The sequence below is a fragment of the Lampris incognitus genome, chromosome 17, assembly GCF_029633865.1.
Source record: "Lampris incognitus isolate fLamInc1 chromosome 17, fLamInc1.hap2, whole genome shotgun sequence".
NCBI classification, from domain to species: Eukaryota; Metazoa; Chordata; class Actinopteri; order Lampriformes; family Lampridae; genus Lampris; species Lampris incognitus.
In genome coordinates this window covers 18,194,196-18,202,341 of record NC_079227.1, presented here as the reverse complement: position 1 = coordinate 18,202,341, position 8,146 = coordinate 18,194,196, and positions in this window count along the sequence as shown.

Below are 8,146 nucleotides of genomic sequence, written 5' to 3'. Positions count from 1 at the left end.
ATCCTGTGCGTCGTGAGTGAGGAAGGATGTCCTGCGAAAGCCGGTGGAGGCAGAAAGCTGAGAACATGGTGTTCGCCCAAATCAGAGCAGGCATCTCTCCATCTCTTTCTTGCGCTCAGTTAAAGTGGACCTTGGTTATTACGTTTTTATTTCACGTGAGGAAATTAAAGATAGCAGCGTGTCGACTGCTTAATTCATTATTTCACGATTTTTTTTTTACCGTCAACACTGCATTTAACGGAGAATGTAGGCTACCAAGCAACAACAACAAAAAAAATCCTCATTTCATATTAACACCTTAGTAATACTATATCTGGGACATATTCTGCAGGGGATGCAAAATGTGTCTTAACAGGGGCAAAAGCGGGGAAGGTTGATTTATAAGTAGATAGAAAGAGGAGTCAAGAGACGACTTGTTTCTCCAAAAATTGCTTAGGGTGGATCAAGAAGAGCTAGAGGGAACAGATTAAAATGAGGACATGTTGGATGAAGCGAGTCACGTTTGACAGTTTGGTCTCAGAGGCATGATAAATGATCACTGGGGTTCGAGCAGTAATGAAACAAACTACACATTAAAGTATCCAATGCTTCCTGATAATACGATTAGGAAGCAACACACAACACTTTAATTATGGAAACACTTTAGTTCAGTAAATTTCCCCGAATAGGATCACAGTAAAACAGAGGTTATTTGCAGTTCAACAATTGTCCTATCCCAAATTGGCTCTGTAAGAAACCAGTACCCTTGTCGAGCAAAGTAAAGGTGCAGATTATGAAATGAAACAACGCGTAAACCGTTGTAGCGAATTAAGGGGGCAGTCCGGGAACCGCCACAAACCGGGACGCGAACCCGTGTTTCCCGCACCGCAAGCGACAACGTTAACCAGTCGACTAAAGGGTCCGACCCGTTAGTCGAGGACCAACGTGTCTACTTATCCATGCACGTTAGACTACCCCCCTCCTTCTTGAAGCGCGTCCCCGCGCTTCAGCGTATCAGCGTATCAGCTCCCTCACGCCTCTGAGCACACGCGCTTCCGATGACCTGACGGTCTCACCATCCCACTTCTGACCCCAATGTAGCGAATTCGGGGGGCAGTCCGGGAACCGCCACAACCGGGACGCGAACACGTGTTTCCCACACCGCAAGCGACAACGTTAACCAGTCCACTAAAAGGTCCGACCCGTTAGCCAAGGGCTACCGAGCCTATTCATCAGTGATCGTTACACTATTGTAGCGAATTCAGGAGGCAACCACAAGAACTGCCGCAGCCGGGACGCGAACCCGTATTTCCCGTACCGCGGGAGACATCGCTAACCGCTCGACTAAAGGGCCCGACCCGTTAGCTAACAGCTAACGTGTCTACTTATCCATGCACGTTACACTATATAGCAAAGTCAGTGGTGTGTGCTCTGCTTCTTCCACTCTACAGATACGCCCCGACATGGTTGAGGTCCTTCTCCTTGTGAATGGCGTCTGCCAACAGCTTCATTTTCTTACACTGCAGCAACACTAACTGAATTGCAGACTGTCTTAAACTGAGCAGGACTTTAGAGACAATTCTTCAGCAACCTTTTCTCTTTCTTTTGATAAAGTATTGCAACAACTGCTTAGTTTCTGTAGAGAGAGAGAGAGAGAGAGAGAGAGAGAGAGAGAGAGAGAGATAATATATATTATATTATATTATATATATTGTAGAGAAGGCCGGAAGGAGTTACATTGTGTCTTTGTGGATTTAGAGAAAGCATACGACAGGGTGTTGAGAGAGGAGGTGTGGTATTGTATGAGGAAGTCGGAAGTTGCAGAGGAGTATGTAGGAGTGGTGCAGGATATGTATGAGGGAAGTGTGACAGTGGTGAGGTGTGCAGTTGGAATGACAGATGGGTTCAAGGTGGAGGTGGGATTACATCAAGGATCGGCTCTGAGCCCTTTCTTGTTTGCAATGGTGATGGACAGGTTGACGGACAAGATCAGGCAGGAGTCTCTGTGGACTATGATGTTCGTGGATGACATTGTGATCTGTAGCGAGAGGATGCAGGTTGACGAGAGCCTGGAGAGGTGGAGGTATGTACTGGACAGGAGAGGAATGGAAGTCAGTAGGAGCAAGACGGAATACATATGTGACCGAGAGGGAGGACAGAATGGTGTGAATGCAAATAGAGGTGATGAGGTTAAATACTTGGGGTCAACTGTTCAAAGTAACGGGGAGTGCAGAAGAGAGGTGAAGAAGAGAGTGCAGGCAGGGTGGAGTGGGTGGAGAAGAGTGTCAGGAGTGATTTGCGACAGAAGGGTACCAGCAAGAGTTAAAGGGAAGGTTTACAAGATGGTTGTGAGACCAGCTATGTTATATGGTTTGGAGACAGTGGCACTGACGAAAAGACAGGAGGCGAGGCTGGAGGTGGCAGAGCTGAAGATGCTAAGATTTTCATTGGGGTGATGAAGAAGGACAGGATTAGGAATGATTATATTAGAGGGACAGCTCAGGTTGGACGGTTTGGAGACAAAGCAAGAGAGGCAAGAGTGAGATGGTTTGGACATGTGTGGAGGAGAGATGCTGGGTATATTGGGAGTAGGATGCTGAATATGGAGCTGCCAGGGAAGAGGAAAAGAGGAAGGCCAAAGAGGAGGTTTATGGATGTGGTGAGGGAGGGCATGCAGGTGGCTGGTGTGACAGAGGAAGATGCAGAGGACAGGAAGAGATGGAAACGGATGATCCGCTGTAGCGACCCCTAACGGGAGCAGCCGAAAGTAGTAGTAGTAGTAGTAGTAGGGGTAGTAGTAGTAGTAGTAGTAGTAGTAGAAAGACGATGAAATCTGAGGAGTGTTTTATCTAGGATCAGAGGACCCACAGCTAGCATACTAAGGTCTGTACACGGGTCGTTTAGCTGTAAGTGGGAGCATGTATCAGTGTAGCCCTTTTAACTTCTGTATTGACTCTATGTCCTGATTGTCATGAATGTATTTACATTATCACACTTTGGTTTGTTTAGTGTTAATTTGTGTGTCATAATCATGACCACATGACAAGCAGCTGCAGACAGGAAGTCGGGTTAGTGTACAGGCGGCGTGTGTTGAGTTAATGTGGGAAAAGATGGACTAGCGTCACACAAACAGAATCTTCTGATGATTAAAAACGAGAAGAGATTAACATTAAACACAAAGTGCACAAAACCTGGAGGATCAAAAGTTATGTGGCACATCAAAATGAAACGGCAGACAAAAATGCTAATTCATCGTCGTATTTGGTACCAAACTTCATATCTTCTCACGGATAACCACATCAAATGATTTATGAATTAGAATTGTCTCTGTGAGGAAGGACTGTGCAAAATACATTGCTATTGCGTTATTCTTTCGCTAGATGGCGATATTACAAATACTTTGTCAGGGATATAGAGCAGTCAACAAGCAGGGCATCAGGTAATAAAAACAATACATCGAAATGCTCTTTGAACTTTTTGGGACATGATATATGAAGAGAAGTGGAGGGGAATATCATGATAGAGGAAAAACAGAAAAGCCATAAACTTGATCAATATCTGTTAGGCCGATCTCCTTAATAATAAATACTTTGTGAACATGAAAGAAACATTGCTTCATTTAAATGCACATCTTGGTGCTCTGAACTTAAGGGGCACAGGATGAAAACGACAACATTTTCTAATTTCAGCGTTTACTCTCTAGCTACCTCGATTCTGTCATTTTGAGGAGAAAATTTTGTGTGAAGAGTGATGCTTAAATTACTCACAGTTGAGAACAGAATTTGACCCTCATCAGGCGAATGCATAAAATACCGAAGGTACAAACCTGAAACCGGTAATTTGCCTTGAATCTACCACACCTGTGGTGATGCTGGTAATATCAGGGGTGGTTTCACCGCCATTAAATCTCAAGGATCCATTCAAATTGAGCTGGTACGCTGTTGAAACACTGGCGAAACTTGGTTTTTAAAGCTAGAACTTTTACACATAAATGAATGTCCGTGACGTTCAAGCCCTTGCCAAACGAATTCATGATTAAGCCTATCCCCGCCAGCTAAAACTCTCTGTATTTCGCAGCATGCCGGAGTTTTAAATTAGGTGTCTGGGGGGTGACTTTCCCGCGCTGCATTCCCGCGCGGGCGCGCCGGAAGTCATGCGTAGTGATACATTTTACGCCAATCAGAGTGATTGCTTTGCCAGGGCTGAACTTCCGTGTGACGAAAGCGCTCGCGTGCCTCTGATTGGCTTGCTTTCAGGGTTTTGTTTCGTTGTTTCCTACCTTTTTCTCCCCAGTTGTACTTGGCCAATTACCTTATTTTCCGAGCTGTCCCGGTCGCTGCTCCGCCCCCTCTGCCGATCCGGGAAGGGCTGCAGACTACCGCAAGCCTCCTCCCATACATGTGGGGTCACTAAGTCAAGTCAAGTCAAGCCAATTCGCTTTTCACATGACAGGGAGGAGTTTCGACAGGGGGACGAAGCACGTGGGAGGATCACGCCATTCTCCTCAGTTCCCCCTCCTCCCTGAACAGGCGCCCCGACCGACCAGAGGAGGCGCTAGTGCAGCGACCAGGGCACATCCGGCTTTCCACCCGCAGACTTGGGGGTTCGAACCAGCGATCCCCGTATTGATAGGCAACGGAATAGACCGCTACGCTACCCGGACGCCCTGCCTTCGGGGTTTTTTGTCAGCACGCTTCCGGGCTTGGTAGGTATGGCAGAAACGCGTAAGAAGCGTCCGAGAAACGTTTCTGATGCTCCAGAGAGAAAGAGAAACTGGTCGGTCAGAGGAAGCGTTAAAGCCAAAACAATAGTGACTGACGTTGAGGACAAACCCGGATAACCATTAGTGTAGGGTTTCCCCGTTGGAGAGCCCTGAAGGAATGGAAGTAATTACTCTCACCACCAGAAGGGGGAGAACAACGTCCACCCTGCAGGTTTAACTAGTGACGTAGGCGTGTAGCTAAAGTTTGGTAAAGGCCATGATCTTGGTCTGTCATATCTGCTTGATAGCCACACAAGAAACTGCCTCTGAGACGCTTTGACCCTTTTCTCTCCCCCCCCCCCCCCCAGGGAAAGTACTTCCTTAAAGTAACTAGCCTTCCTGATCTGGACGACTGCTATCTTAATCTTAGGCTTGTGGCTTTAATTTGAAAAATAAATAAATAGATGCTGTGTGGCATGTGCTGTCACAAGCCACTATATTGTTTGGTTGTCCTTGAACTTCTAATCACCGCTGTGGGTAAATATTGTTGGAGCAGATGGATGGAGATGAGGGTGAATACTGAGTATGCGGCGTATATCTCAGGAGGGGGAGAACAAGACACCAGCCGTTGACCCTGTGATGTGAATAAACAATAGCGGATGATGCCACTGAAAAGTCCCTTTTACTTTTTTTTCTTTTGCAACAGGCACCGTCTCTGTCTTACTGAATTTCTAAATCCCAAGAAGTTCATTCTCATTGAAAAATATACCTGGCATGTGTAATGACATGAGGCCTATTCTGGTTGAGCATGTAGCGGTGTTATGATATACTCTTCTCAATAAGGGCTGAAAAACTTACCCCCCCCCCCCAAAAAAACCTACAGGAACAACAAAACAGTGATTCCTCTTTCAATTCTTTTTTGCAAATCTATAAACCTACAAATCTATCGATGAAATCACCACAAAGGATGTAAGAAAAGAAATACTACATTGCCATGGCAACAGTTACTTTTCAGAGTGATGAGTGTTGGCAGTGTAACAACCATAGTGTGTGTGTGCACGCATGTGTGTGATGGGGGAGAGATATGAAATTGTGTCCTTATGTGCTCTGATGTGTGACGCAAGGGGGGAGCCGAAGCCAGGAGGGGGTTGTGTGAGAACGAGTGTGAATATTCGCGCAGGCATGTCTAACCGAGGAGGAGGCAATAGACGGAGGGAGAGAGGGTGCGGCTGAGCTTCAGCAGACGTACACTAACCATACATCTGCAGAGGGGGCCAGGGAGACAGTGAAACCAGGATGCTAAAAACCCTCGGATGGATTCAGGAGGTCGGTAAGACCGCAAGTGATCTACAGCTGCAACCCGGGAGGGGGGGGGGGTCACCCTAAAGTCAGAAAGACTGGCATAGTGCCTGTAGGAAAGACAGAGATGTAAGAGCAACAGACAGAACAGACTGAAAGGCAGAGAGTCAAAAAAGACGGAAGAAGGGAAAGTACAAGATGAAGCGAGACTATCAAATTAAACTAGATAGATAGATAGATAGATAGATAGATAGATAGATAGATAGATAGATAGATAGATAGATAGATAGATAGATAGATAGATAGATAGATAGATAGATAGATAGATAGATAGATAGATAGATAGATGGGTTAATGAAACAGGTTGGACATTCTGCATCTATGATAAAACCCGACACCCAAACACACCAAGACAACCATGCGGATCACCCACAAAAAAAATAAAAATACAATGATCAAAAAAGTTTTGATGCATGTTAATCCAAACAGGTGAAATAATGCTCTTGAGCAAGGCATTAAAGCAGTCTATGGCTTTGTGCAACTAATTTGTTAGAAACATGCAGAGGAGTAATGCAGTCGGTACGTTTTCACAAATGAAACATTGTTCTGAAAACCATTACATAACTCGAGACATGAGGAGCTGTTTGTACATACACCTTTATAAAATGGGAAACGGAATGAAGAGTTTAAGACATAAATGGCACAGCGCGCGCGCGCACACACACACACACACACACACACACACACACACACAGGAGTAGGGAGTTACTTGGGGAAAATAGACCATCAATCAAAATCCATGGTAACACCCATCGTGTCTTGTTTTCCGTCTGTTGATGCAGTAAGTATTTTTGTCCAGCAGATGTCGCCAAGGTATTGTTTAAGCGCTACAATCCACCGCGTTATGTGAGAGAGGACCGCCCTGCGAGCAGAGCGCCACATGTTAAATCACGTTAGATGACTTCACTCAGAATGATCCCTGGTGGGAAATGAGCTTTATTGCAGGAGGAAAGAAGAAAGTTCCCTTTACGAAATAATATAAGTGTGATAGTGAGATAACAAAAACAAAACAAACAAAAAAAACGCCGCATAATTGATTACGGTTAATTAGCTAGTGTGGCAATATTACAGGGCGCCTCTTTTAACTACTTTCGAACCCGGTTTGATCTCTTTACCTTTCTATTCAGATCATTTCACACTCGTTACACGTGACCATCTTTCACGGATGATCCCCCCCCCCCAATTTATATAAATGGGTTTTATGGCATGGCATATGAGAGTTTGTGAATATTTCAAACCCTCCAAGTATTTGTCTACAGGGTTGATCAGGTCATTTGGGACTTGGTGCTCAACAAGCATGTCAGCAGGTTAGAGGTCAGTCAGCGGGTTAAGGGGCGCGTGCCGCACGGGCTGCACTATCTGGTTACGCAGCGTTAAAAAAATAAGAAATAAATAAATAAACAGGGGACAAACTGGGGTGTTGTTCGGACTAAAAAAAAAAACACGTGTGCGTGGAAAATTGTCTTTGAGGCGTAAATCTGGCGGACGTCCGCCTGGGAAACGAAAGAAGGAACTCTATTCGTTTCGCAACAAAATATCAACAAAGATCAATCATGGGTAGATCGATACCCCCCTCCCCTCTGCCCTGTAAAGCGGATGTCCTCGCCTTACTAGCTAATTACATGCCAGCCTAATTAAAACTTGGACCATAGGTGAAAGCCGTCACCGTGCAGCGGCGGGAACACGACCCCAGCGTGGTGTCCGTCCCTGGAAAGGGACAATAGGACATGACGCGGCGGCTGGACGGCAGCGGGCTGTCACGGTGATTCGTCATCCGAATCAAAGTAAATAAAAATAGGCCGTAACAAAATGGTCATTATTCTGTTGCCACTGCATGGCGAAGCGGAGAAGTGCGCAGCCTCCTCAAATTAAATTATTTGGTGTTCCGCACAATTAGCCTATATATCACTGGAGATTGGTTACAGTACGGGTATCCGTCACGCGCGTTAATAGTGGGGCACTGCTTGGACCCTGAAGCCTGTAAAATAAGAGTCTGTGGAAGAGTGAAACAATTAGATCTGGTTCACCAAAAATGTCACACACTCTTACCTTTAATCACTTGATATATTTGAAATTTGAAAACTGATGGTATTTTTTTGTTGTTTA